Below are 26,499 nucleotides of genomic sequence, written 5' to 3' on the forward strand. Positions count from 1 at the left end.
TGGATACAATGTTCAAGATTCATGTATTCAATTATAAGTCGTTTCTTTGACAAGTGGGACTTGAGTATCAAGATTATGGGTGGTAGGTTGACTAAGTACACGCATTACAGAGGATAACTCTCGTTCTGCATAATCCTTTCGGCTTCATAATTAATTGATACCAAATCTTTAACATTTATATCCATGATTTATTTGCCACCTTTGCTACTGTGATGTACTTGCTATTTGCATTGCTCATTAATTCAGAAAAACAAGTGATGCCCCATTTCAACCATTAAGTCATGTTGTGGTCTACGTTCAATACTACCTATGAAACCTTATATGCACTCGCTGAACAGGTAAGGCTTCAAAGTTCTGACCGCTGAACACAAAAAGTTTGCTTTACTACTTTGAAGATATGGAGAAATGGGATATTTGAAAAATGGCTAATTACCTAATTACTGACTAATATACACCCATTGTTACTATTGTGTCATCGTCACACACCAGTGATATGCATGTAGTTGTATTGGGTGACCACCATCTTACAAGGTAAGTTGTTTATCTTAAAACTAAAAACGTTTTCCTCCGATCCGCGGTGGACTGCGACGGCGCACGCATCCATCGTGATGAAATCGAACTGTTTGGAAGTGTCTGGAGACCTTTTGCCAGCCTATATGACGCTGCTTTGTGTCCATGTAATGTCATGGTTATGAAGATATCATCATGGCTTTTCATGCTCTTACTATTCATCCGGTTGAAAAGATACAACGTTACGTCAATATACCAGATCCAAGGTGTTCTACTGTAAGGCCCGGTCTGTCGTGGCTCGAAGGCAGCAGAAGGCGAACCACAGGGAGCGAATGCTGATGCAGCAGCAAGGTCACTAAACCAAGCAAGCCTGCGAGCTGCTTCCTGTATTATGTAAGCACAAGTTCAGTCATCCATAGCCACGCAGGCACATCTTTATCCATAGTTCTTTGCAATCGGCTCTAGCAGAAGGGACATCGTCTGGGTGCAGTTCATTATGGAGGAAAAAGGGGGTTTTGTGTAGTCTTCATACGGATCTACCTTTCAATGTCACCCACTTATCCCGGACTTCAGTGCTGGAGCTCTGAGGATGGATTCTGTATGTTTACTGCGTTAAGCTTGTCATTGCGGGTGGATTACGGGAAACCCCCGAGCATGGCGTGGAATAAGTCGTTGTACCACAGAGAGACGTGGTTACGGGGAAGGTAAAGGCTTTGAAAAGTGGCCCTTTTCTAATGCAAATCAGGAATTTCCATTAAGGGTTTTAGTTTCTTTCAGTTTTTTTCCGAAGTCCCCAGTTTTACTTCTTATTCAAACTTTATTCAACCACGTTGGTCCTGTTGAGATCGGCTGCTCGGTTGGGGGGGTACCTGGCCAACCTAGCAGCACAAAAAGACACTGATATTGCGACATTAAATGGCAATATAAAAATAGGAGTTTCATAGGCTTAAAAATACTACAAAGGGAAAACAAGTACCGCTGGAGTTATCCACCGTTCTATTTAAAAAGCGCTTTAAATTCAGAGAGAGTTTACAAATCCTTGAACTTGAAGATCAACTGCAGACTATTCGGAGCAGAGGGTGCTGCTGGGATGAAGAACAAGGCTACCAACACGCGTAGACCAAAATGACGCGCAAGATAATGAGTCATTAGGAATAAGTGTGACATTACCCTCTATTATCGGGGAACAATGTGTAGAAACACCTGGAGGGGAGGTTGACAACACAGACACAGCCTCAAGCTCAACCATCCCCTCTTACAGTTTTTCTGGCTATAACATGTCCGTCTCAGGGGTATGTTGCAAAACATGAACTAATTTTAGGTTAACTTTCAGCCCAATATTTCAATCCACCACATCCAAGGTAATTGCCTCACGCCACTAAATATGCAACCCCCTCCAACCTAGTTTTAGAAGCCGAGCCCATTATTTTTGTAATTTTTTCTCACAGCTTAGCGGTTAGAACGCCCGTGCTCCATTCTCAGGGTTGCCGGTTCAATCCCCTGCTGCGACGTGGTTTCTGTCGGTTGGGTGTTACAAATGCCCGCAAGTTCCATTTGAAACACATGAGACATGGCTTTTTTTCGTTGAAATTTGTAATTACTGAGCTGGGTCATACATCAACCACATGAGAAGGTTAAAGCCCCGAAGATTAAATCAGTGCAAACCGTGTCCAACAAGACTCGTTTTGATTGGCACCAAATCGCTTGTAAAGCTTCACTCAATCATAACTGCTAAGAGCATTGAAAGGTTAGATAATGTTTAAAAAATATTAACGTGCAACATTAACTTGCAAAATGGGCTTTGTCTTTTATAAAGGCTGTTAATGTCCATTACATTTAATTCTAGCTTTCCATAATAGTAAAAGCTTTTAAAGTTATTTTACCTATTAACTCATCGACATTGTAATGGAGAAGTAACTCGCATTTTAAAAGCTGTAACATCTTCAGTGACTTGCTGTTGAGAATTACACTTCCCATTAGCTAGTGTTGTCAAGTGTATTTTCAAATCTATCTGTATGGCTTTCTATTCTGAAATATTCTGAACCCTTTTCATATAATTCAGAGGCTAAGTGCTTGGGTTTCAGTTTGGAATAGTGCTACATACTTCAGAAAGGCTGTTATATAGGTAACCACATATTGGAATATATGTGAGAGAGTGTGTTAGTTTGTGTGTGTGTGTGTGTGTCTTTGAAGGCAGCATATCCACCACATAACCCCAGAGCATCACTATAGAACAGCGAGTCAGCATGAAGGCATGTCAAAGGCCTGACTGCATTCTTTATTTGACAGGCAACACAGTGCCATGTGGTGTGTGTGGAATCCACAAAAGATGTTTCGTTTGTAGTTTCTCATGAGTCCTAGAAGTGGGATCCGTCTCATGCATTCAGCTCCACTGTTTCTCCCTCGACATTGAAATCTAGAGCGTTTGAGCATGTATAATATATATCTATTATAGATTTCAATGTATCTACATATGTAAATTATAGATTTCAAAGTAAATGATATATATATAGATAGAGATTATTTTGAGGGAGGGAAGGTTTAGTTTAGGACGCGATTTCAACCTCGGCTGTTGACAGGAAATCAACGTCATTTTAAAAGTGTTTCATATGTCACTATTGACCTCCGTTTCTGGAGTGCTGTACGGTGGATAAAAACGTAACCACCTTAATCCTTACTCCAGCCCTGCATTCTTTTGTCACTCATAATAATGTATCATAAGAGGTTTAATTCTAGCTATGTGGTTTACTGTTTCAACGCTGGGTATAAGAAAAACAAAATATGTCAACATAGCCCCCATTTCCCTCCAGCGGTCAGAACATTTGAAAAAAATGTGCCTGTATCACGCGCTTGCAAGAAGTCCAGGTCCCTAATTTTCAACGGTAACCTTAACAGGGAGACAATTAGAATGATCTAATGGCATTACCTTTCAATGTCCCTTCTTACCTCCAAATGAGTTCATTACCTGTTTTTTTCTTTTTCTAAGCTTCACTAACATTTCAGAGTCCTGCTGGGGTTTTTGTTTTTAATAATGCTTAAGGGAATGGTTATGTTAAATACCCAACCAAATTGTATAGCGAATGCCTCTAAGCTATCCCTGTTCTTTTTAAGCAGTTAATTTATCTATCAGTGGCAGCCGGTCTCATTAACTGCAAACCTGCTCTATTTGCAATCACATTCAAAAATTAAACACTGTCTTCTAGCACAACCTTTTGAAGTGTGTGTATATATAATACTTGATTTTAAGAAAAAGTCTAAAGTTGTCTAGTTCTCTGCAGTGTACCGTCAGTATTTCTGCAATAGCTAAGTGCTTAGTAGGGGCTGTCAAACGAAAAAAAGAATTGGCCAATTAATTAATCACACTTTCCGAATATGCTTAAATGTGGTTACTTTCTTAATGCTAAATGTCAAGTATACTCCAATGTGGGAATACACGACGTTGTCCAAATGCAAGGCTTACCTTTTTTTTTCTGAATATGTGCCAAGTGAGAGGAAACGGGCCTCTCACATGGCACAGACGATGCAGTGGTGGCCAGATACTTACTAGGCAGAGAAGACACCATTTCACGGGCCTCAGAGTGTGAAGACCACCTCTGCAGTGGACTCTCCTCTATGCTGTGTGGGTTGGCTTCGCATATAAGCTGTAGAGAGGTCTAAGTAGCACAATGTCTTCGTCTGACTCAGAATCCGAACCCATCACTCAAGGAGGATTTTCTGCTTTGCTGGCTCATCTGAGGTCTGTGGAAACTCTCTGTGCTGCATCTGAAGCCCCTCCTCCGGCCTGGTCCACATCCTCTCTCCCTCTCCACCTGGGAGGTACTTTAGGTCCTTAACCTGGGGTCGAGGAATGAGGCAGGCTTGGGACGCTGGTTACAGTCACCCGTGCGGCTAGGTCTCGCTCGAAGGCAGTCTTGAAGCGCACAGCGTAGGTGGGTTGGTTATCTGAGATGTCTGTGGTGTGATTCAGATGGCAGAGTGCTTTGAGCACCCCAGAGCACGAGACGTTGTCATCACCCCCAAGAAGCTCAGTCACATACCGGCAACATTTAATTTTCCTTTTTAATTATCACTCGTAGCTCTGTCCCTTATGTCTCGCTGGTCACCAGGCGCACAGCGCACACACACACACACACACACACACACACACACACACACACACACACACACACACACACACACACACACACACACACACACACACACACACAGAAAGAGCTGCAGGGACGTACCTGGAGACTGTGTGCTGTTCGTCGGCTGTGGTCAGCGTCACCGACTTGTAAAAGCTATGGTAGATGGACTGCATTTATACGGCGCCTTTTGGGCCGGTGGCCACTCAAAGCGCTTTACAATCATTGCCTCACATTCACCCATTCATACACTGACAGCAGGCCCTCTATATAATTTGAGCTGTCCATGGTATAGGTTGCGAAAGGAAGAGTCTTCACTGCCGCCGTTGAATGTTGAGTGCACCGTCGACAGATGGGGCCTTTATCCTCACGTCTTCAATTCCTCGCCACCGTAAGGCAATCGTTTGCGCGGGCATCTGCTTAGTGCGTCCCCTCCGTCTTCATCAGCGTTAAGGTTATCGATTAGGTGTGCTGAAACACCTAAGTAGCTATGTTTACACATTAAGGACCAGTGTTCCCCGGTCAGCACAACACGCTCGGCTTGGGCCAATGTCAACTTTTTTCTTCTTCTCTGAGTCACACAAATTGTGGACTTTGTTGCCCATGTTGCTTCTTGAGGTTGGAATGTAGGTGAGTGTCGGTGGACGTAGTTTCAATCCCCCTCTATCCACCTCATGTCTTCCCACACGTTAATGGGCCTGCAGTCCACAGCTGTCCGTTTTTGCAATTGAAGTCGTTCATTTGCTTGTGGCACGTTTACTTGGTTTGGCCGACCGGCTGCATTCCATTAGCGGTGTTTCGTGGAGGGTTCTGCTGCTCCCTGGGTTGCTAGCAGCAGCCCTAACCAGACTAACAGACGTACTTTCGAGCATCTGTGTGGCGCCGACGTGGAATTTTAGAATTGATTGTGAATCAATGGAATGCAAATCATTTTTTGCTATGATCCAAAGCACTGCTTGTTTGCTGATCGAATCTTGTCGTCTCTGGTTCGCACATTTCCCATTAAGAGCGCCAAGCAGACCCTGCTCATCAGCATCCATCATGCTAAACAGCCAGCCAACAGATCATTTCATTTCTGGATTGTGTGATTGGAGGGTTTAGCCAACTAGCCTGGTCCTACCAGACTCTCGTACTTAATTTCATTTGCACAGAGAGTCTGGCCACTCTCCATTGACAAACGTTAACTCACTTGAAGGTGGGTGTCTGTCGGAGTTTAAAACTATTGGATCTGCCCAGTGCCACTCTGGATCTGCCATAATCAATCGCTAACGTTTGACTACAACTCAAACTAACGCACAACCTCAACGTCATTGTTCTCAGCCACTCCCTCTTTTCGCTGATTTGACCGGCAAAATTTGTCCGGAGAAAACCTGCGAATATTCCGCAAACCCACATGTAGTAGGGTTTGCGGAATTAAAATGAAAATTGAGCGAAAGTACGTAGGCGGGCGGAGCCAGGCTATTAGCAAACGTGATAATCCAGGAAAATATGATCAATAAAAGTATCATGTCAATATTGTTTATCATATGATTTGGCACTCAATGTTTGTACATGTAAAATACAAACATTGAGTATCATATCAATATATTTTATCAAAGGTGTAGGGATTAGAATTAAGTGGCAGCCAGTACAGGCCAGTACAGGCCATTACAGGCCACCGTAGTTTGAAAGGGACGGGGAAGCGGGGCGCTTCAGTTTGAGGTAATCTGCAACCTCACCGCTCGTTTCTACAGATCCAGGTTTCTGAATCTTACAACTTGGATCTTTAATAAATATTTGATGTGGTACTCAATGTTTGATAATGTACATTAGCTTTGTATATCTTCAAAATTATTGCCGAGCGTGAGACTGGATCTGGCTCCTAAACAGCGTCACAGCCAATCTGAGAGGGTCGGAAACGTAGATTTAATTCTAATTAATCACACTTGAGTAGAGCGCTAATATGACCTAATCCTATTTCATAAACAACTGTAAATCATTTGCTGTATTTAAACGCATCCATCAGAATTGATTACTGTATAATAATAATACATTATTATAAAGTAAACAAAAAAAGATATATATATTTTTTTATCTTGTTTTGCTATTAGAGATTGTTTTTAGAAGGGATGTAGCAGGGGAGTAGCCTGGCTCCGCCCGCCTAAGTACTTCCGCTCAATTTGAATTTCCCTTCAGTACTAGGTCTGGACCTGCTCTATGTAATTTGGTTTTCTGGTGCCGCCACAGCGGCCACCAATCAGCGAACAGAGGGCGTGTCTGAGAACAATGACGATAAAGTCGTACGCCAGTTTGAGTTGTTGTTGTAGGTCGGTCGTTGATTTACAATGTGCAATTTTTCCCTGATAAATTAAATTCGACGAACAAAACCTGCAGCTGTCGTTGACGGACATTTTCGTGCAGACGCGCAAGGTGTTTGGTTTGTGTACAACCTGCGTGTGATTCCCGGCGCATGACATACGTCACAACCAAACGTTAGCGATTGGTTATGGCAGATCCAGAGTGGCACTGGGCAGATCCAATCATTTTAAACTAGGTCCAGACTCTCTGTTCAAATGAAATGAAATGAAGTGAAGTACGAGAGTCTGGTAGAACCAGGCTAGCAGGGGAGTAGGGGATGGACAAAAAACACATAAAAGTGAAAAGGCCTGAATGGCCTTTAGGCACAATTCAATTTGGTAACAATCTGATACCGGGTGGAGTCGCAACAGACACCAAGATCCGGAGCAAACCCTATCATAAGTTAGTCAATTATTTTGATTTCATCCAGACCCTCCTTGATCCTATGGTGGGTGTATGTGTGTGTGTGTGTGTGTGGTAGACATATCTGTCTCATATCCATCTTCAGATTTGCGCTCCTTAAAGGCGTCTTTGGGATCACGTGGGGTAGGATGACGTCAGCTAATGTGCATGGTTTATTTCACGAGGGCTTTGGAGACCCTGAGGGCTGGCAGTCAGACTTGCTGCTCAAGGGATGATACCGGATAATTCCATTTCTACCCCTTACCCCTTCCCCCTCCCCTTCCCCCTTCTCCTTGTTTTGAAGGGGTAAGGAGAAGGCGTAAGGGGTAGAAATAGGATTGGGCCTAAGGCCCAATCCTATTTCTACCCCTTACGCCTTCCCTTCACCCCTTCCCCTTCCCCCTTCCCCTTACCCCTTCAAAACAAGGGGGAGGGGTAAGGGGAAGGGGTAAGGGGTAGAAATGGGGTTGGGCCTTAATCTGACTATTAAAAATACATTTACATTAAGAAAAAGGCATATTGATATGGGAAGGATATTTGAGTTTTTTTTATCAAGAAACATAATATAGTTTCAAGCCTGCTGGGCCAGATGGACAAATTGTGGCTCCTTGTGCCCAACTAATGCAGTCTTACATTCACTCGCTCAAAACGGCTACATTGGTTAAGTGGAGGCCTGCCTCTACGTCTGTGGACTGTCATAATGGACTGTTTGTCTCGGGTGAGGTTTGGCTGTCGGAGGCTGTCTTCTCTCTAGGTCACGAGGATAAGTGAAAACAACAGAAAACTTTAAATTAATATTTATCAACGTCCCTCAGTAAACACCATTATAGAAAATACAAAAAAAAAAGAAAAACAAGAATATGATTTTTCCCATCGCAATAGGTAAAGTGAGAATGGGGAATAAAAAAGGTTGGATCAATATGAATCAGGCTCCTCTGGTTCCCCAGATAGAGTGGAAGGAAATCTGCTCAGAATCGATACCGCCGGTCGATGCCTGAGAGACGCTGCAGTGATAACAAAAAAAAAAGCCCCCCTTTCCCTGGCTCGACAGAAAGGACTGGAGAAGTCTGAACAGAGAATGGATCACAGTGAAACACCAATATTCCACTCTTTAAGTCTGGCTCCCATCATTTGCCTGTCATTTCACACTGCCATATTTCACCAAAGGGCTTGTGGAATATGGAATTCATATCACGATGTGTTGATGAAACGATAGTGGAGGAAATATGCCATACACAATGGCTATGTTATTAGAAGAGCAAACTACTGAAGGTCTGCTTTGTATTGGTAATTTATGACCACCAAGTGGCCCAAGGCTTGGCAGCCTTCAAAGAGGTTGAGAGATTAATATATATTGTCCCATTATACCGTCCGAAATGCCTTCCGTGCAGACAGAAGCTCAGAGAATGGATACAGTGTTATTCATGTTTGAGGAAAACTCTGTGTGATAAATATTAATTTTGACTTCCTGTGAATCTTCCTCGGTCTTCGATTGAAGCGGCACAGTGCAGCTGTATCTCCTGGTAGCCATGAGAGAACAGCATGCACAGGAATCCTCCCTTATCATCCCTCACATGTTCCTGGCCGTAGCCTACATAAGACTGAACATGTAGCCGCAGCCATGGCTAATTTAAACCAGAGCCCATACAGCTAATGGTGTGGATAGACAAACAACTAGTTGTGTCTGACAACAAAAGAGAAAGGAGCAACCAAAAAACGCTTTTTCAAATCAGGCATGTCCAGGAAATGGCAAGGTTCTGGGGGGAAATTGAATGGTCCATTTTGAACCCAGCCTGCCCTGGAAAACCCATTGGGGGTCAGTGGCAATTTATCTCAGGAGGTCTGCTCTGAGAGTCATTATACTCAAGCGCGACAGGCCCCGAGGGACAAAACCCTTTTAAAGCCATACTTGCATTCCCATTATACCGCAACCTTCTCTCACTAACTCTGAACCCCTGCTTATTTCACTCCTAACTTCTGCCCCCTAATTTTTGAACATATCTTACTCTATTGTATCTTACACATTGATCTTATGTAGTTTGTGAGTCAGCACTGTTTTCGTACTGTTTTCAGCATGATGCGGCTTATCCTGACACCTAGGAAGATATTTTTGTTTAAATAAATGTTGCTTCCTGATTGTCCAGGCAAATAACGTTATTTACCTTAAATCATCATGAAAGTGAATCAACATAAGACGCTATTTCTTTGGAGTGCAAAGACGACGGTTCATTTATTTTTTACGTAATTGATTGGCTCAATTGAAGCTTTTCAGTTTGTGGTAAGAAGAAGGCACCATATTATAATGTATATACAAACAGTAACGTATTCCCCTTTGATTATGAAGCCTTCATAAATATTTATTTCAATTTGTTAATGAGAACATTCAAATACAGAATTAGAATTAAATACAGAAAATAGTTATAGTGTAGAGAATGTTTCTACTCCATTTTTGCTTCAACCCTTTTGCTTAAACATGTGTATCACTGTTTTAGAAGCTGTCAAAAACTATATAATTGGCCCATATGCATGGCTTTGGATGGCCTTTCCTGACACGTTCTTGTTAAAATATATGCACCATTCGAGCTAGAAAAGGCAGCCTTTCCACACAACCTTTCATTAATTAAACCCATGCTGCATATTTATGACCAAAGAAATCTTTCTATGAGTCTCAAGGATTGGTCTATCATTTGAATAATATCTGCATCCCCCTCTACTTATAAGCAATTGTTTGGAAAAGAGGAGACCAACAATCTTCTGCTATACTACTTTTCCAATCTGATGTGACATTCAGACAGAAAAGTGATAGTGATATATGAGTTTTGAATGCAGCATTTTGTGGAGCCGGTTGCAGAGACAACAGCCCTCATTCTCCAGTACATTTTATTTTTCGCTATTCCATCACAGAATTGCAAGATTTATTGTATCTGACAGAGTATAAAATGCGTGTGCATACTTTCCTTTGGAGATCAAGGCTGAGATATCTGCCAGGTATTACTTTGTTTTCTTAAAATTCAAAGTTAGATCCAACTTAAGATCGAAATTCAACCAGACAACAATGGTATAGGATAGGACGGAGTAAAAATATACTTTAAAATCGGATAATATACTAAAGTGAGTAACATGTGATATACCAAAAATGACCTCATTTTTGGGTTTAACTTTAATTCCGACCATTGGGATTTAGCCCTGCTATATTGTAGATTTGAAATTTGAGAAAAGCATTCATGCAAATCATATTTGCACAAACCTTGTGTAATCCTCATGTAATCATTGATTAATTAATTGATAATTTTGAGAAAAATCTTTTGTACATAACATGCAAACAAAGCTGTTTGGTCATGCACATTTTTTTATCCATTATGTCAGTTATAAAATATTCATACATTTTATATGCAGGTATATACAGGTTATGTATACAACAAATGTTTCCATTATAGTAATGTAATCAAGTTTAGGAGCCCCTTTGTAATTTAACTCAAAATAAGCATTGATGCCAATGAATAAAATGGCAAGCATCACATGGACAATACACATTAAGGATTTCCTGTTTTCACATTATATATTATTCTTATATAATTTTTTAATAAACTGTTGAGTGCAAGTTGTGTGTGACAACCATTTATTTGGGAAAGATTGGCGGGTCCAAGAGCTATCATCATTATTATAGCGACAAGCAGATATTTGTTGTTATAATCCAGGACAAAAAACATGAGGTTTGAGAGACTCTTGCATTATATTATTGATTATATGAAGTTTGATTAAGTATACACAACATAATTTCGTCATTATTTGAATAATGATAATATGAGCAGTTTAGCTTTTGAGAATAAAATTGGCATAACTAAACAGTCAACTCTACTAAGTAAGCACGCCTAATTAGGCAAAATCATTTTTACTTTGTCGTAATGATCTATAGTTTTACCAGCAGCAATGTTTATTTCCTCACCAATAATCTGAAATCCTACTACTTTAAATTATAATGAATTAATTTATAAATTATTTCCAAGAAACAACTTTTGCAAACCATGGCTATTATTTCTACCTTTTAAGTATGCCTTTCATGATGTGATTCTCTGCATCTTAAACAGTCAACACCAAACTGAATAAGACATTAATGTGGATAAAACGCTTGTGCTTAAAACGGCGAGTGATATGTCCTTGTTTATCTCTTTAAATAGTCCTTCAGGATTTAATGCAGCTGTGCATTTCAATAAATGCGTAGTTAATATATATCTCTTAACCCTAAAGAGGAATAAAGAAACTGGTACCAGCGACTGCTGCATCTGTTGTTGTGCCGCGATTTAGAGGCTATGTCAGGGACTAAAATAGACTTGCAGATAGGAGCAGAGAATCCCTTGCGCATCATTAAGTGTGAAATATAACAACGCACCCCTGAGCTGCCTGCTGTTGCCCTCCAGAGACGACAGCTAGCTAGGGTTCTGCACAATTATGGCTGAGAGCAACCGCAGTCCCTTCATCACATCGCCGGGAACACTATAGAATCGTATAGCGCCGCTGCTAAATAAAGTGCTTTGTCTAAATGTAATCGGACCGTGTTTGCCGTTGTCTAATTGCTTCGCCACTCTGCCCATGTGTACGGCTAGGTCAGTGACCAGACATGATTCCACACCGTTGGAAACAGATGGATACACTGTAAGCTTTTAGAAGGGGAAAATACATGATTGAAAAATATCAAATCAATTATTCCTTAATTATTGTTTGAACAGTACAGCACTTTGACAATATGCATGCGATTAGGAAGTATATTTGAATAGATTTTTCAACAAGGTTGAAACGTTAGTCCATTTTCCTTCAGTGATCTGGTGCACATAATAAAATAGCACTTGATCGAGTCACCTCAAATTATCATGGAACGGCTTCGTAATAGTAACCAATTTGTCTTTATCTTCTACAAGAGATCCAGCCAAGCCAAAATTTAATTTATCTTCAAATATTAACAGCCACATCTCACTGCGAAGGTATCCAATCCAAATATATTGCTGCCATGCAACACTTTTAAAATAATTTTACCTGAATATTATGATACAAAACCCTGCACCAATGAATAAAACACAGAGAATAATGTGTGAGACTGTGGCTACAGCAGAACCCAGGGGATTCAAAAAACGAGGTGAAAAGCCTTGCAATGTGTTACTTCTTTTTTTTTTCCCACTGCTGACAAACTGTTCTGCGGCTATTAAAACCATTTTTCACTGTCATTGGTGCTGAAGCCTGTTACATTTGAATGTGAGGATGATGGGGCTCGGTCCTGTAGCGACCATTTTGAGAGAGGGGAGCCTGTTCTTTGCTCTATGTCGTCAGTGATGGACAGCGGTTTCCTCTGTTGATTTAGTTTTTGTTCTGTTATTGTTCAGTTGGGGCAATTGTAAACCTCTAGGATTTACAACAGCACTAGCTGTATCTGATTTGGATGATCTAAGGCATCATTGAGACACACCTCTTGTAAATAGCCTGGTTTTTTAAAATAAGTGCACTTTCTTTCCTTTAGAAAAGCAATTTTCCATTCAGTTATTGCTTAACCATAGTCTTCTAAAAAGTAAACATGCAGCGGTTTTTTCTACACTCGATTAGGAACATTATAATTCAGCAGAAACCAGTTTATATTTTATCTCTATCTCTTTATGTTGGCCTGCACATTGACTCGTAGTCTCAATGCACGAGTTGAAGGTTACAACCATCCTTTATAATTGGACATGATGCATCGAACGGATCACGACAAATACATAGACGGAACATGAAGGATGCATGTTCCTAAATTCATAAATATGTACGCGGAGACATGAATATATACATACATACATACATTTCCACGGATATTTATGGAGACTTCCTTTATCGCAATTATCGTTTTCGAAACTTTATCCCGGCCCTTATTTTACGAAACAAATAGCCTTGTCATCAGGAACACGCCATCTATAATTCTTTGTCCTTTTGTTTCATAAACAGTTATTCCAGTTAGGCCGGCCTTGGTGCCAGGAGATAAATAAGGGGAATTAATTTGTGTCAGGATGACAGGAAAAACACGGCTCTGTTTGGCAGCACGGAGCTGGCCGTGGGGGTTATTAATGGCCGGCTGCAAGGACCGTCGACGCTCTGAGGGAGGTCAGCGGCAAGGGAGGAGAGCCAGGAGGATGTGTGTGTGTGGGGGGGAGTGTTGAGGGGGGAGTGGGGGGAGTGGGGGGGGGGGGGACGGAAGGGGCCCAGGCTGCTTGCAGGGATAACAGGAATATGAGATCAAGTGTCCCTTCCCTAAACAAAAACAACGAAGGGAAACTCGCCCTTTCAGATCTTCTTTTTGTTTTTTTCCGGTCGCTCGCTGCCCACAAGTTCTTCCAGCTCCGACGCTCGGCCTACTGTGAAGGATCCAGGTGCTCTAAGGTTGATTAGCGCGATAGGGACGGAGCGGTTCGTTCTGCCCGCTCTGAGCTGTCGACGGCGGGCGGTGGGCGGCGGAGGGTCGATGCGGCTGGCAACCGGCGTTCTGTTTATAGCTCAGATCCGCGTAACCTTGGGCACCCAACACCTATGGAGAACAGCGAGGTGCAGCGTGGAGGATCTTTAAGGTATACAATACATCGCAGGGAGAGCCGCGAATAAAGTTCGGTCAGGAGTCACTCATGTCAGATGATTTAACCGTTTATTGCATGAAACGGTGATACACTTTAGCTCGGCAGTATGGTTCCACTCTTTTCCGGCGCTCCCTGCTGTAGGATTTAAAGCGCGACACACGGATGTCCGATACAGAATACCAGCTGCACACCCACATTTGACAACGAGGAGCACTATGCAATCCCCCATGGGGCACACCAGATATATCAACCCATTGTATAGGCTATATTCGATACAGAGCAGAACCAAAGCAGGGGGTGGCTGGGTTGATGATGGTGGTGGTGGGCGAAATTCAGCGGGCTGAGTTAGCCCACCCAGGCTGCGATAACAAAGTGGCCGACCACAGCCCGGCTGACCTTAGCACCGCCTAGAAGCAATCCTTCACAGTAAGTCATTATTGAGTGTGCTATTACAAGGACAGCGCGTTTGTTCGTCCTCCTTCAGACACAATGGGGGCTGTATTCCTCCCCAGTCCTTCCTCCCCTATCCGTGAGGCCGCCTGCCAATGCGGGGAGTGTCGCTGCGTTTCTCTCTCTTGCGTTCGGTGAGAGGTGACGGCGAGAGGGGAGGTATTGTGACAGGAGACGTTGCTAACAAACAACGAGCTGTGCAGGGGTCCTGACAAACATGTGATTAATCCTCCAGTAATTAGCGCGTACACCTCCCCGTGGTAAAGACAGCGCTGGCAATTATGGGGATGGGGTCTTTGGAGGGTTGTCTACGTGTCTACCGGGAACATAACTCGCCCAGGGTGGTGCGAGGAGGGAGAAGACGATGGGGGAGAATGGGGGAGGGAGTCTAGAGACGTGCCCCTGCGTTGAATGTATCCACTACAATGGACCAATACACAAGCTAGTCGGCGTGTAAAGAGAGCGGCTGAAGGATATATCTATACGGATGAGATGGTTTTGGAGTGTACTGGAAGAGCCATATTGCTGCTTCCCAGTCACGCAGTGTGGCCTGTGTTTTTTAAGCACAGAGCGGAGCCGGTGCTGATCAAATAATGTGTGTACACAAAGTGTTTGCCGTGGAGAATGAGGTTGATATGTGGCAGGAGGATTTAACCCGCCCGTCATTATTTGCCCGTCATTTGTTTTCTTTGCTGCCGAAGAGATGATGTGTATTGGCAGGGGACAATTTCACGTCTTGAAAAATCTTTTCTTCGGTCATATGAAGCACATTTGATACCACTATTTGTGCATTGGTTTGAGAAGGCCCTGCTAAGAGGACAGCCAAGTCAGAGTGATGTCATGGAAAATAACACAATTTATATATGTCCTCCTGGGTCCATGTATTTTAGCAGCAACATTTTCATTTTTCTAACGGGGATATTACGTCACTTCAGAGCTGAGATTTAGGCTGCCTCCCCTACTGTGTAATGTAATGCACGTTTTCACAGCTTTTCCACCTGCCTCTGCATAATTGATACTCACAGTTAAGTATCTTAACCTCATCTATATTTAAACACATGATTTGAAGATTCTCAGCGATTTCCTCCCTATGCTGGAAAGAGCTGGGCTTTGACGTAAGGCAGCACACGCTCAGATTTAGCACAGTTTCTAAATATAAGCCGAAGTTGGTAATTGCTTCTTTGAGAGGGTTTTGAAAAACATTCCTCTGAGTAAATGGTGGCACATCATTATAGTGGGAGGTTACGGAAATAAAACAATGCAGCATTGGCACTGTTGTGGCTCTCAATGGGAAACAACATGCTATTTGTTCCTATCAGCCGAGATAATAACGCTTTTGTGTTTGCAAATAGAATGCACTTAAAACCATGCTGCATATGGCTACTGTAGAATACTATGCTCTGACACACTCACACACACATGAACGCGCGCACACACACACACATACACACACACCCCAACACATACACACACACCCAAGCACACAAAGGGTCATTGTGAGGATGTATCGAGATCCATCTCAGGCTGCAGCTACTGTGTGGTTGAGTCTTGACCACTAGGCCACTCCTGAAACCCAAGGGTCCCAGTTGCTGCTGTTGCCTGGCAACGGTTGCTGTAATTAGCGCTGCGATGTTGCGCCTCAAGGCTCTGCGTACCTAATATTCTGTGTGTGGTGGGAGGACAGTTGAGAAAGATTGTTCATACTCCCCAAAACAACAACAGCAACTGCTAATACTGTGGGTTGTGATAACGACACAAAAACATGGAAAAAACATGCGAGGGTGAAGATGTTATATTTTTAACATACAATCAAATAGTATTAATTAGATTATCGATTATTATTCGTTGACTGCAGCAAACTTTTCTGTCAGAGAATAAGGGAGTTCTCTTCAACTCTTGGGTGAAAATACTGTTTTTACTTCAAAGTGTTTTTCGATTCAATGGAAATATCTGCACATTCCTGAGTTTAGCGCAAAGTAAATCACCAGGGCTAGCATGGTAAAATGATTCTGCAAACCTATTAATAAAAAAAAACTTTACACAAGGATTCGGACACCTCGGATTGACGGAGGGCTTTGAAATTCAAATATTTCAGTGGAATGAAAACTCACTTCATGTGGCGCACATGACTAATGAAGAAGCAAACAGGCGAAAGGCCACTGGTGGTGGACGGGAGGAGAGGGAAGGAGAGAGAGAGAAGGACCCACACTGTAGTCTCTGAGAAGGCAAATGGGGACTTAAATAATGACAAATTGCCACGGCCGTATTGTGGTGAAATTGTATTTACTGATGGAGGGAGAGAGGAACAGCTCATTCTCTGGAGACGGTGGTATAAATAAATCACAGGAGCGACAGAACTTCCATGGGCAGAAGGGGGGTTGGTTGGGCGGGGGGTTGAATCGAATTAAGGCACCGCTGGGACAGGAGGACTGACCTGCAGAAATAGCTGGAGATAGTAGAGTGAGCGGAGAGAGAGATGGGAGGTAGAGTAGAAACCAACACCAAACCTACTAATTCTACTGCTAATACTACTCCTAGTATGAGTGACTACTACTACTGATAGTACTTCTACTACTACTGATACTACTACTACTACTACTACAACTGATACTACTACTACTTCTACTACTACTACTACTACAACAGATACTACTACTACTACTACTACTGATACTACTACTACTACTACTACTACTGATACTACTACTACTACTACTACTACTACTACTACTACAGATACTACTACTACTACTTCTACTACTACTACTACTGATACTACTACTACTACTACTATTGCTACTACTATTACTACTATAACTACTAATAGAATTAGATATTTAGTACAAAATAAGGCTAATGAAATATTTCGATTATAATGTATTATTTTCGAGTATAATTCTGGGCTGATAATCATTTTTATAGGAATGACTAAGCATAATTAATAATTTTATAATGCCTAATAATATAAAATCATTCAGAAAATAAAATCCCAAAGGAAGCACTGTTAATTAATCCGATTTGTGTCTCGGATGGATGCCCGGGATTTGTTTAGCTCGTGAATAAGATTAGACACATTTTATACTGTCATCAAGTTATTTACAAGGCTTTACTTTCTAAGGGGAAACAGCCTACAAGCTGCTTAAAGTTGTAGTGAAGGCAACAAACAGATCATTATGTAACTTATCACAGTCCTTGGCCCAAATATATATTCTTTAAACATAGTTTAACTAGTTGTGCTCCACTAAAGGTGTGTATGAACGTGTTAATAGAAGCATTGATCTCGAATCCAAAGTCTGTTGGGTAATATGTGAATAGATGAGGCGGTTGATTGGCAGCCGGGTGAATACAAAGTGAGACTCCTCTGCTCTTCCCAATACGCCACGATTCAAATGTCATTCATGAAATGGGATTTGAAGGCTATCACAGGCTTACAGATGGACAGGCCACCTCACCTCTCTCGCTCGCTCTCTCTCTCTCTCTCTCTCTCTCTCTCTCTCTCTCTCTCTCTCTCTCTCTCTCTCTCTCTCTCTCTCTCTCTCTCTCTCTCTCTCTCTCTCTCTCTCTCTCTCTCTCTCTCTCTCTCTCGCGCTCTCTCGTCTCTCTTTCTCTGTCTCTCTCCAGCTGCGTGTCGCTCTCCTTTTCCCCCTCTCTTTCTCTCTCTCTCTTTCCATCTGTGTGTCTCTCTCTCCCTCCCTTTTTCTCGCTCTCTCCCATTCCTCCATCTCTCGCCTAAGAAGCTTAAAGGCCTCAGAAAGTATCGGCGGGTTTGCTTTAGCAGCGTGTGGCGGGATCATGTCCCGGTGACTAGAATAGATGCAGGGAGATGGTAATCACAACGTATCCAGTATCGGGTGCAATTAGGGGAATAATAACAGATTACTGGATGCAATTGAGATGTCCTGGGTAAATTCGCTGGGCATTGCCAATCGTTTGCGAATCATCCCTAATGTGAAGTCCTTAATGGTAGCATTTCTATGGGATATATTTAGCATGCTACAGTTCGTGTCCAGTGAACAATTTGGCATGATCGGTATATTTTTTAAAAGGCCATTTGAAGGTGATTCCCTGAAAAAGGCTTCTATGTTGCGCAGGTGTGTGTGTGTGTGTGTGTGTGTGTGTGTGTGTGTGTGTGTGTGTGTGTGTGTGTGTGTGTGTGTGTGTGTGTGTGTGTGTGTGTGTGTGTGTGTGTGTGTGTGTGTGTGTGTGTGTGTGTGTGTCTTTTGTCCCAAGATAGATTACAAGTGCATTGGCGTGGGCTTGTTTAGCAGTATTTCATGACCTATGACCCATATCTGTGACCCATAAAACCTGGATGAAGCATCAGAAGGTCAGTGGTAACTCAATAAATCGGAGGTCTAACCAGGAGCACTTAACATAGGGCCACGGTGAAACAGACACAGCTCATAAACCCGGCAGCGGCTCCAGAACTGACAATATTTTCACTCCTGCGTGGTTTCTAAAGTGCAATTTGATGAGCAGGTCCTTGTCTCGGTGTGTGATGAAGCCATTTAGCGCTTCCCTTTATACGGGCCTGCATTAACAGCGGCGTGTTGTTGTAACTGTTCAACTCGGTGCTGAATAGAAAAAAAAAGCCAACACGTGTTGTCCAATAAGTAAACGTGTTAATGTAAACCATCGAATTACGAAATAGTTTCCTCAACTCTTTGTTTGTTTTATTTTTTTTTAACACAGCCACTAAGTCGCATGTGTCCTTTCACAGTTGATATGTTATCATATCAAATGATATCAATAGACGGAGCTTCTATTTTTGGTCTGTTTTAGGACAGATTTTCAGAAATGCTGAAATGGTTAGTGTGTGTGACACGCGCACACGCACGCTCACGCACACATCATGCTGTGACCCACATCTCTTCATAAGTGTTACCGGAACCCGCTGGGGAGATATGACTTTTCCCCACGTCTCCTCTTTTTACTTTTATTTTCATACTGTGCTCGTGACAGCCCTGTCTGCTCGTTATTTCCGAGTCGCTCTACGGAGCTCTGATTGGATCGCTCTCCTCCCTCTCTGGCCCCTCTTGTCTGGTCCTCCTAAAGGCCCTCTTTACTTAGAGTACATCGTCTCACACCCCGCTGAATTGCGGTCCGTCGGATGGTATAGTGACAATGAGCCCTCCGTCGGGGAATGGATTTATGGAGCCTCATAAAAGCTTGACCCTGGGAGCTGCATTTGCCGTTAAACATAACGTCCAGATAATTTACGGCCGGTGGATTGATGCAGGCTCACGGACCCCCCTGCGGTCCCCCTCTTGTTCAATGCCAATGCAAACGATCATTTGGTTTGCCTTTACATATTTTATTTAACTTTGTGTATAATGCTTTATGATCCATTTGATTGATTAAAACAAAACAAAGGCCCATCGCAGAGGGGATTAAACGGAATGGATGCTAACACAACTGGACACCGTGTGGTCAGTTTACGATTGATTTGTTGGTCAAATCAATACTTGGGCCGATATTAAATGGACCATTTTATTAACGATGGCCATATATATGTTTTGATCAAGGTTGCATTACCGGCATACAAGATATACTGTCTGTACACATCACAGGAAATTGATTAATTAGCAATAATATTTAAATAATATTCAAATATTTAAAAATACTGCAAAGAAATATTTCTTGTGGAAAATGCGTATTTTTAGCATATTGAACAGAAGCTATTCAGCTGTGTTAACCTGTGTTTTTTCTCTGCATGGTTTTCATTGTAAACCCTCTCGCTTGACCCTCACCCCTGCTAATTTTACAGAGAGAGAGTGAGAGAGACAGAGTCGGAGAGAAAGAGAGAGAGACAGAAAGATACAGAATCGGAAAGCAAAGGAGAGAGAGAGACTGAGAGCGAGAGAAAGACTGAGAGCGAGAGAAAGACGGAGAGCGAGAGAAGGAGAGAGAGCGAGAGAAAGACAGAGAGCGAGAGAGCGAGAGAGCGAGAGAGAGAGAGAGAGAGAGAGAGAGAGAGAGAGAGAGAGAGAGAGAGAGAGAGAGAGAGAGAGAGAGAGAGAGAGAGAGAGAGAGAGAGAGTCAGAGAGCAAGCGAGAGAGAGACGGATAGTGCGAGAGATTCCAGGGAGCGAAACCATCGCTCTGGCTCGTCCTTCCAAGTTGAACGAGGGCACGCCGAACTCCAAGGGAGCGGCCTCTGATTGGCCCGGCTGTTTGTTTCTTCTTCTCTTCCGTCCCAGTTGTCTCTGCCCTCCCCCGGTGATTCTGCCTTTGGTAGCAGAGGCACCGGTGTACTCTGGCTCTCACCTCGCGTGGGTCCCCTGAGGCCCCTGTGTCTAATGAGCTACATTTCCCCCTGTGAAGTGCGTGTGCTGTTACCTTGAGATAGGATGTAACCGTTTGGCTCCCGGGAGCCCCAGGGTTGCATTGGATATAGACCCATTGCCGCGGTTACGCGTGAGTGCGAGCGGAACTGCCCTTAGCATGGGCGCTAACTTATCTTCCTGTAATGTCCGCCGTAAAGAGTGTAGAATAATGGTAATATAATGTGTTATTTTAGTATTCATCCCCCAAGCAAAACTTTTGTAATTCGGCTGGGATTATACGCCACGATAAGGATGGCTGTGTGTGGAAAGTAAATGGTGTTGATTAGTGATTGATTAATAATTAGCTTGTCTGAAGCACAATTTATGTATGAGTAGTCTTCTATTATTGCCCATAGATTACAGGCCAGGCGGCTAAGCATTAATATCGACCATCGTGACTGTAAATATGCCGACAATGAAAGGAAAAACTTACAGTATAGCCACTGGAACACATAAACAGGCTACACAAATATCATACAGGTCTCTTTATCTCGATATATGCTGAAATACTCTATCAATTGTATTTTGTTGAACTTTCATTTGTTTACAAAGCGTGTCGTGTGTGTGTGTGTGTGTGTGTGTGTGTGTGTGTGTGTGTGTGTGTGTGTGTGTGTGTGTGTGTGTGTGTGTGTGTGTGTGTGTGTGTGTGTGTGTGTGTGTGTGTGTGTGTGTGTGTGTGTGGCTGAAATCTGCAATGGGAGCCACTTCATATTCTGCGCGCCAGGCTTGTGTTTATGACATCCATTTTATTATTTATGATGTTTGTCCTCCCTCTCTTTCACGTCTTGTACCCTTGGTTCATGAAACAAATGACGTTAAGACAATTATGGGAAACACACCAGGAAAGTCATAATTTCCCTAATGAATAATGGAATTAATTTGGCCGACGGTTCTTCTCATTCTCTCCTATATACTGTATATATAATACTCATGCATACAAAATCTAAACATATACATCTATATATTTATACATACTAATGTATACTTTACTAATTAAAACTAATGTATGTATATATATACATATATACATGCATACAAAATCTAAACAAATACTGTATATGTATATACATACTAATGTAAATACTAATGCTTACATACTGTACTGACATTCTAATGTGTGTATATACTGTATATATATGATAGATAGAGAGCACATTACAATAAACACACTGAATGAAATGTATTTTCCAAGCTCAGTGATTCTCTTAACGATATTGACCAGTGCTCCTGCCATCAAATTAAAGGGGCAGAGGTGAGATTATTCTCCACGAGGATGAAAGGAATTATGCCGAGGAGAAGAGGAGGCTGTCATGTCTAGCCCTGACACTGGGATTGCTGAATAATGCACAGCCACAGTCTGAAAATAACCCCCCTACTCTGTTCTCTTCTCTCTCTCTCTCTCCCCCCCCCTCGCTACCTCTCTCTCCCTCTCTGCCTCGCATGGCAGTCTGCCTTCGCAGTAACACACTTTTCGTTCTGAATAAAATATGCCAGCTCCCTCACAGGCTCAGCTGTTGACATATTAATTGATTTCATTCCTCCGCCCCCCCCCCCCCCCCCCCCCGTCTCTTTAAAAACTTTGGTGTTGTTTTGGTTGGAGTGCTGGGCGGAACACGGACAGCCACGGGGTTGACTCCTGGGTCATCACTCCCCACCGGGGGGGCCCCCGAGCCGTCCTGCCTCAGTTCCCATGCCAACGAGTTGTGTAGCGCTGCGTTGTGAACGGGCGCATCCATGCGGAGGTGTGCGTGTGTGTGTGTGTGTGTGTGTGTGTGTGTGTGTGTGTGTGGGGTGTTGTCGACGGTGTGTCATGCACGGCTGGACCCCGCCTCTCACTCCTTGACTGTTGATTGATCGGGAGATGTTGACGGACAGCAGTGTTTGATTGGCCCGGCCCTGTTATCTGTAGTGTAGCCCCCCCCCCCCCCCCCCCCCCTCTCTCTCTCAATGGGCGGACAAGATTAGAATGCATTACTGTCAGAGAGGGCAGGGCGGCCCGCGGGCCGAGCCGTGCTCGCTGAGTGTTAATGACTCAGACTGGGTCTCCGTCCTCGCTGGTTCAGGTCATGTGCTTCTGACACACCCGGTAGCCACCGGCATCCCAATAAGGCCTGTCTGCTCTGGTCTGGTGTGTGGGGGGGGGGGGGGGGGGGGGGAAGGGCAGCTGGTTCAAGGTGAGGTGTGCTGTGTTACAACTCGGCGCTGGATTTGGGTTCGTGATAAGTGGGATTAAAAGTCAGACGGGGTCTCGTCGGTTCGTTGGTTTCTTATTGGTGGGGATTTGAGGTTGGTTTTATGGGGCCATAAATCCTATGCTTTATTCTTACTAACAGCCCATTCTCAGCTCTTTACTGTGCGCTCACACTTATTGGATCCATATGGGTGTTGCGTGTATTATTCATTTTTTTATCGGTGAGAGAGTGAATCTCCCCAAAATAAGTCCTTTCTGAGGTACATGAGGATTGAGGGAGGGATAATTCAATCATTAATGCGCAGGTCTTTAATAAGCACCCCGGGGAGCAGTAATATCCAGGTAATACCGTGCACCAGGGATTGCTCACTTGACAGGCTGACTGGTGAGAGATGGTGGAACGAGAGTATGCTCAGGGAAGGGGAAAAAAATCGACGCAACGTTAACAACCAAATGCTGTCACCTTTTTGTCACTTCCCATTTAAAGTTGTCTTTCCTCGAGCGAGGTGTGGAAACGTGACATCGGGGCAACAGCCTAATGTTTTCTACAGGCTCTCTTTGAGAAAGATGTTTTGGACCTTTTGTTACGTGTACATAATTCAAATGTTCAACTAATAATATAATAACTTGGATAACTAAATAACTACATTTATTAGAAATATTTAAATCAAATACTCTATAATAAATAAATTTTATGCATTGTGAGTAGAGCAGTTTAATTAATCTAGAGTGTTGAAATTCTCACCTGCCTGTTTCAACAGTTTTTTTCCAAGTTCATTAAAATGATCTCCAATCTGCTGCTACACCCTAGAGTTTTTTAAACGTAATCTTCTATCATGAATGATGGGTCGAGCAGGATGTATTAGTTATAAACCCAAACAAGAGCTTAAAAACAGTTGGCAGAGATCCAACAATTGGCACTCTCTAAACATATTAAATATCTCACTCAAGTATGAGATTCCAAAGTCTGTCTTTTATTTTCGTTTTGTGCCTTTTCTTCTATATCTATTGGGATAAGCAGTGAATAATTATCTCTGGATTACGGCTTACTAGATAACTACTTGGTCTTTGGCCTACGCCCAGATTGCTCAGTGAATCAGATTTAGCTGCAGGCATTAATGAATCATATTTTGTAATTATGAATGTAGTAATATTTATTCAGAAATGAAAATTAAACAAACAAACACATTGACAAAAAACAACAGTTTAAACTTGAAGCTACTGCTACCTGTCTATTTTCCACGCAAGTCATTATCATTTGTACGTCCAAGATGTATGGACATACAAGTATCCTCTGGGACAAGAAGAAGGAGGACAGCAGAGCCCTTTGGCAGAGGCAAAGGGACGGAGGGAGAGAGAGAGAGGGAGAGAGAGGGAGAGAGACAGAGGTAGAGCGAGAGGTAGAGAGGAACAGAGAGGTAGAGAGACAGAGAGGGAGAGGGAGAGAGACAGAGGTAGAGCGAGAGGTAGAGAGGAACAGAGAGAGGTAGAGAGACAGAAAGGGAGAGGGAGAGAGACAGAGGTAGAGCGAGAGGTAGAGAGGAACAGAGAGAGGTAGAGAGACAGAGACGGAGAGGGAGAGAGACAGAGGTAGAGCGAGAGGTAGAGAGGAACAGAGAGAGGTAGAGAGACAGAGAGGGAGAGGGAGAGAGACAGAGGTAGAGCGAGAGGTAGAGAGGAACAGAGAGAGGTAGAGAGACAGAGAGGGAGAGGGAGAGGGAGAGAGACAGAGGTAGAGCGAGAGGTAGAGAGGAACAGAGAGAGGTAGAGAGACAGAGAGGGAGAGGGAGAGAGACAGAGGTAGAGCGAGAGGTAGAGAGGAACAGAGAGAGGTAGAGAGGGAGAGGGAGAGAGACAGAGGTAGAGCGAGAGGTAGAGAGGAACAGAGAGAGGTAGAGAGACAGAGAGGGAGAGGGAGAGAGACAGAGGTAGAGCGAGAGGTAGAGAGGAACAGAGAGAGGTAGAGAGACAGAGAGAGAGAGGGAGAGGGCGAGGGAGAGAGTGTTTGTCATAAACATGCATGCATTGCATACGTGTCATTTAATGCACATCATTTGTGGCTACTGAAACACACACAATTATGTGTCAGATGAAAGTGACATAACGCCTCCGGGGCGGTCTGAGGTATGGCTGCAAAACAATATTACGAGACCATTACATCATCCTTTGGGGACTGTGTGTTTGTGTGTGTTTGTGTGTGTGTGTGGTGACCTGGGAGTGCAAATAAAAAAATCGACTGCTGCACCTAAATGACGTTATTATATTCCCTCACAGCTCTTGTATTAACATGGAAGAAAAAGATACCTTGGTAACATCGCCGTTCTAAAATAAATCAGTGCCATGGGATTGTGGGCAGCAGAAGATGGTCGGAAAAACACCAGAATAGTATACATTGTACCGAGTGAGCTCCGTAGTTCAAAGGTCTGGGATGTGTGCTCAAACGTCTCTTCGTCATTTGGAATGACAGCGGACAGCATTCAGTGTGATTTGAGGGGGCTCGCTCTCCTCTCCTCTGCTCTGAGGAATACGGCGGGACTGAGGCGCGGCGCCCGCCATGATAAGAGTGCTCTCAGGAAGTGATGCCCGCGAGGCAGAGACAGCTGATGTCGGCGATGGTTTGATGAAGCCATCCCAACAGAGGGCAGACAGCCACAGCGCCGGTTTGATCCTGGGATGATGGTTATGATATCCAGACTCAAGACACAGCGATGAACCGGGGATGACAACGTTTCTAATGTGCTTTCGGATACCTCTCTGTTCTTTCGCAATGCGCGCGCGTGTCGGTAAAATGTTTTTTTTTTTACGGGGAAAATAGAAAGCGTTTGAGGTGTCGCGAAGGTTCACTTTGCTAACTCTGAACGTGCCGTTGCTTGTTTCTTGCCCTTTGAGTTTCCGTGTTGTTGTGCTCCGTGAGAAATAGGCTGAGCTTTGCCACCAAAAAAATGTCTTGATCATAAATGTTTCAAAAAGGAGAACATGAAATGTACCCTGCTATAAATATTATGCATATTCCCACATGGAGTGCACTTCAGCTCTGAAATAAATCTGTACATGTTATCCTCTTAATTTGATTGAGGGAGAAAGAGAGGTATACAGGGACAGAGAGATGGACAGAACGAGAGAGAGAGAGAGAGAGAGAGAGAGTGGCAGAGAGAGACAGAGACTGGGGGAAAGAGGATGAAAGCGTAATGCCACATATTGAATAACACAAATTTTCAATCACCAAAAAAGAAAAGCCCTCTGACTACCTCGCAGTGAGAGCCAGTGCTTCAGCGTGAGCCGCCGGCTAACGGCATGAAAAGCTAGCGTCTTTCTGTTCGTAATAAGAACCTCTAAAGCAGTTCCCCGTGTCTCGCACTAGTTCGAGGGACTCTCGCTCACTCGCACACACCATGCCGGCTGTAAGGCTGACCGTGTCACATTCTGCCTGCGAGAACTCTCCGACTCTGGATTCATACCCCTGGTAATCATCCCCATCCCCGGAGCCAAGAACCACAGGAATATTCCCTCCATTTTCCACTTGCTTTCTTTTTCTTTTTTAAATTGGCTGTCCCTCTTCCCTCCCTC

At 43.3% G+C, this 26,499-nt stretch overlaps 1 protein-coding gene across 1 annotated transcript in view; it reads left to right on the forward strand.

Moving 5' to 3' along the window:
* LOC130404927 (neurexin-1a-like) overlaps window positions 1-26,499 on the forward strand; it is a 188,485-nt gene that overhangs the window by 18,913 nt on the left and 143,073 nt on the right. The gene's annotated exons all lie outside the window — the stretch shown is intronic.

This window comes from Gadus chalcogrammus, chromosome 15, assembly GCF_026213295.1.
Source record: "Gadus chalcogrammus isolate NIFS_2021 chromosome 15, NIFS_Gcha_1.0, whole genome shotgun sequence".
Classification (NCBI taxonomy): Eukaryota; Metazoa; Chordata; class Actinopteri; order Gadiformes; family Gadidae; genus Gadus; species Gadus chalcogrammus.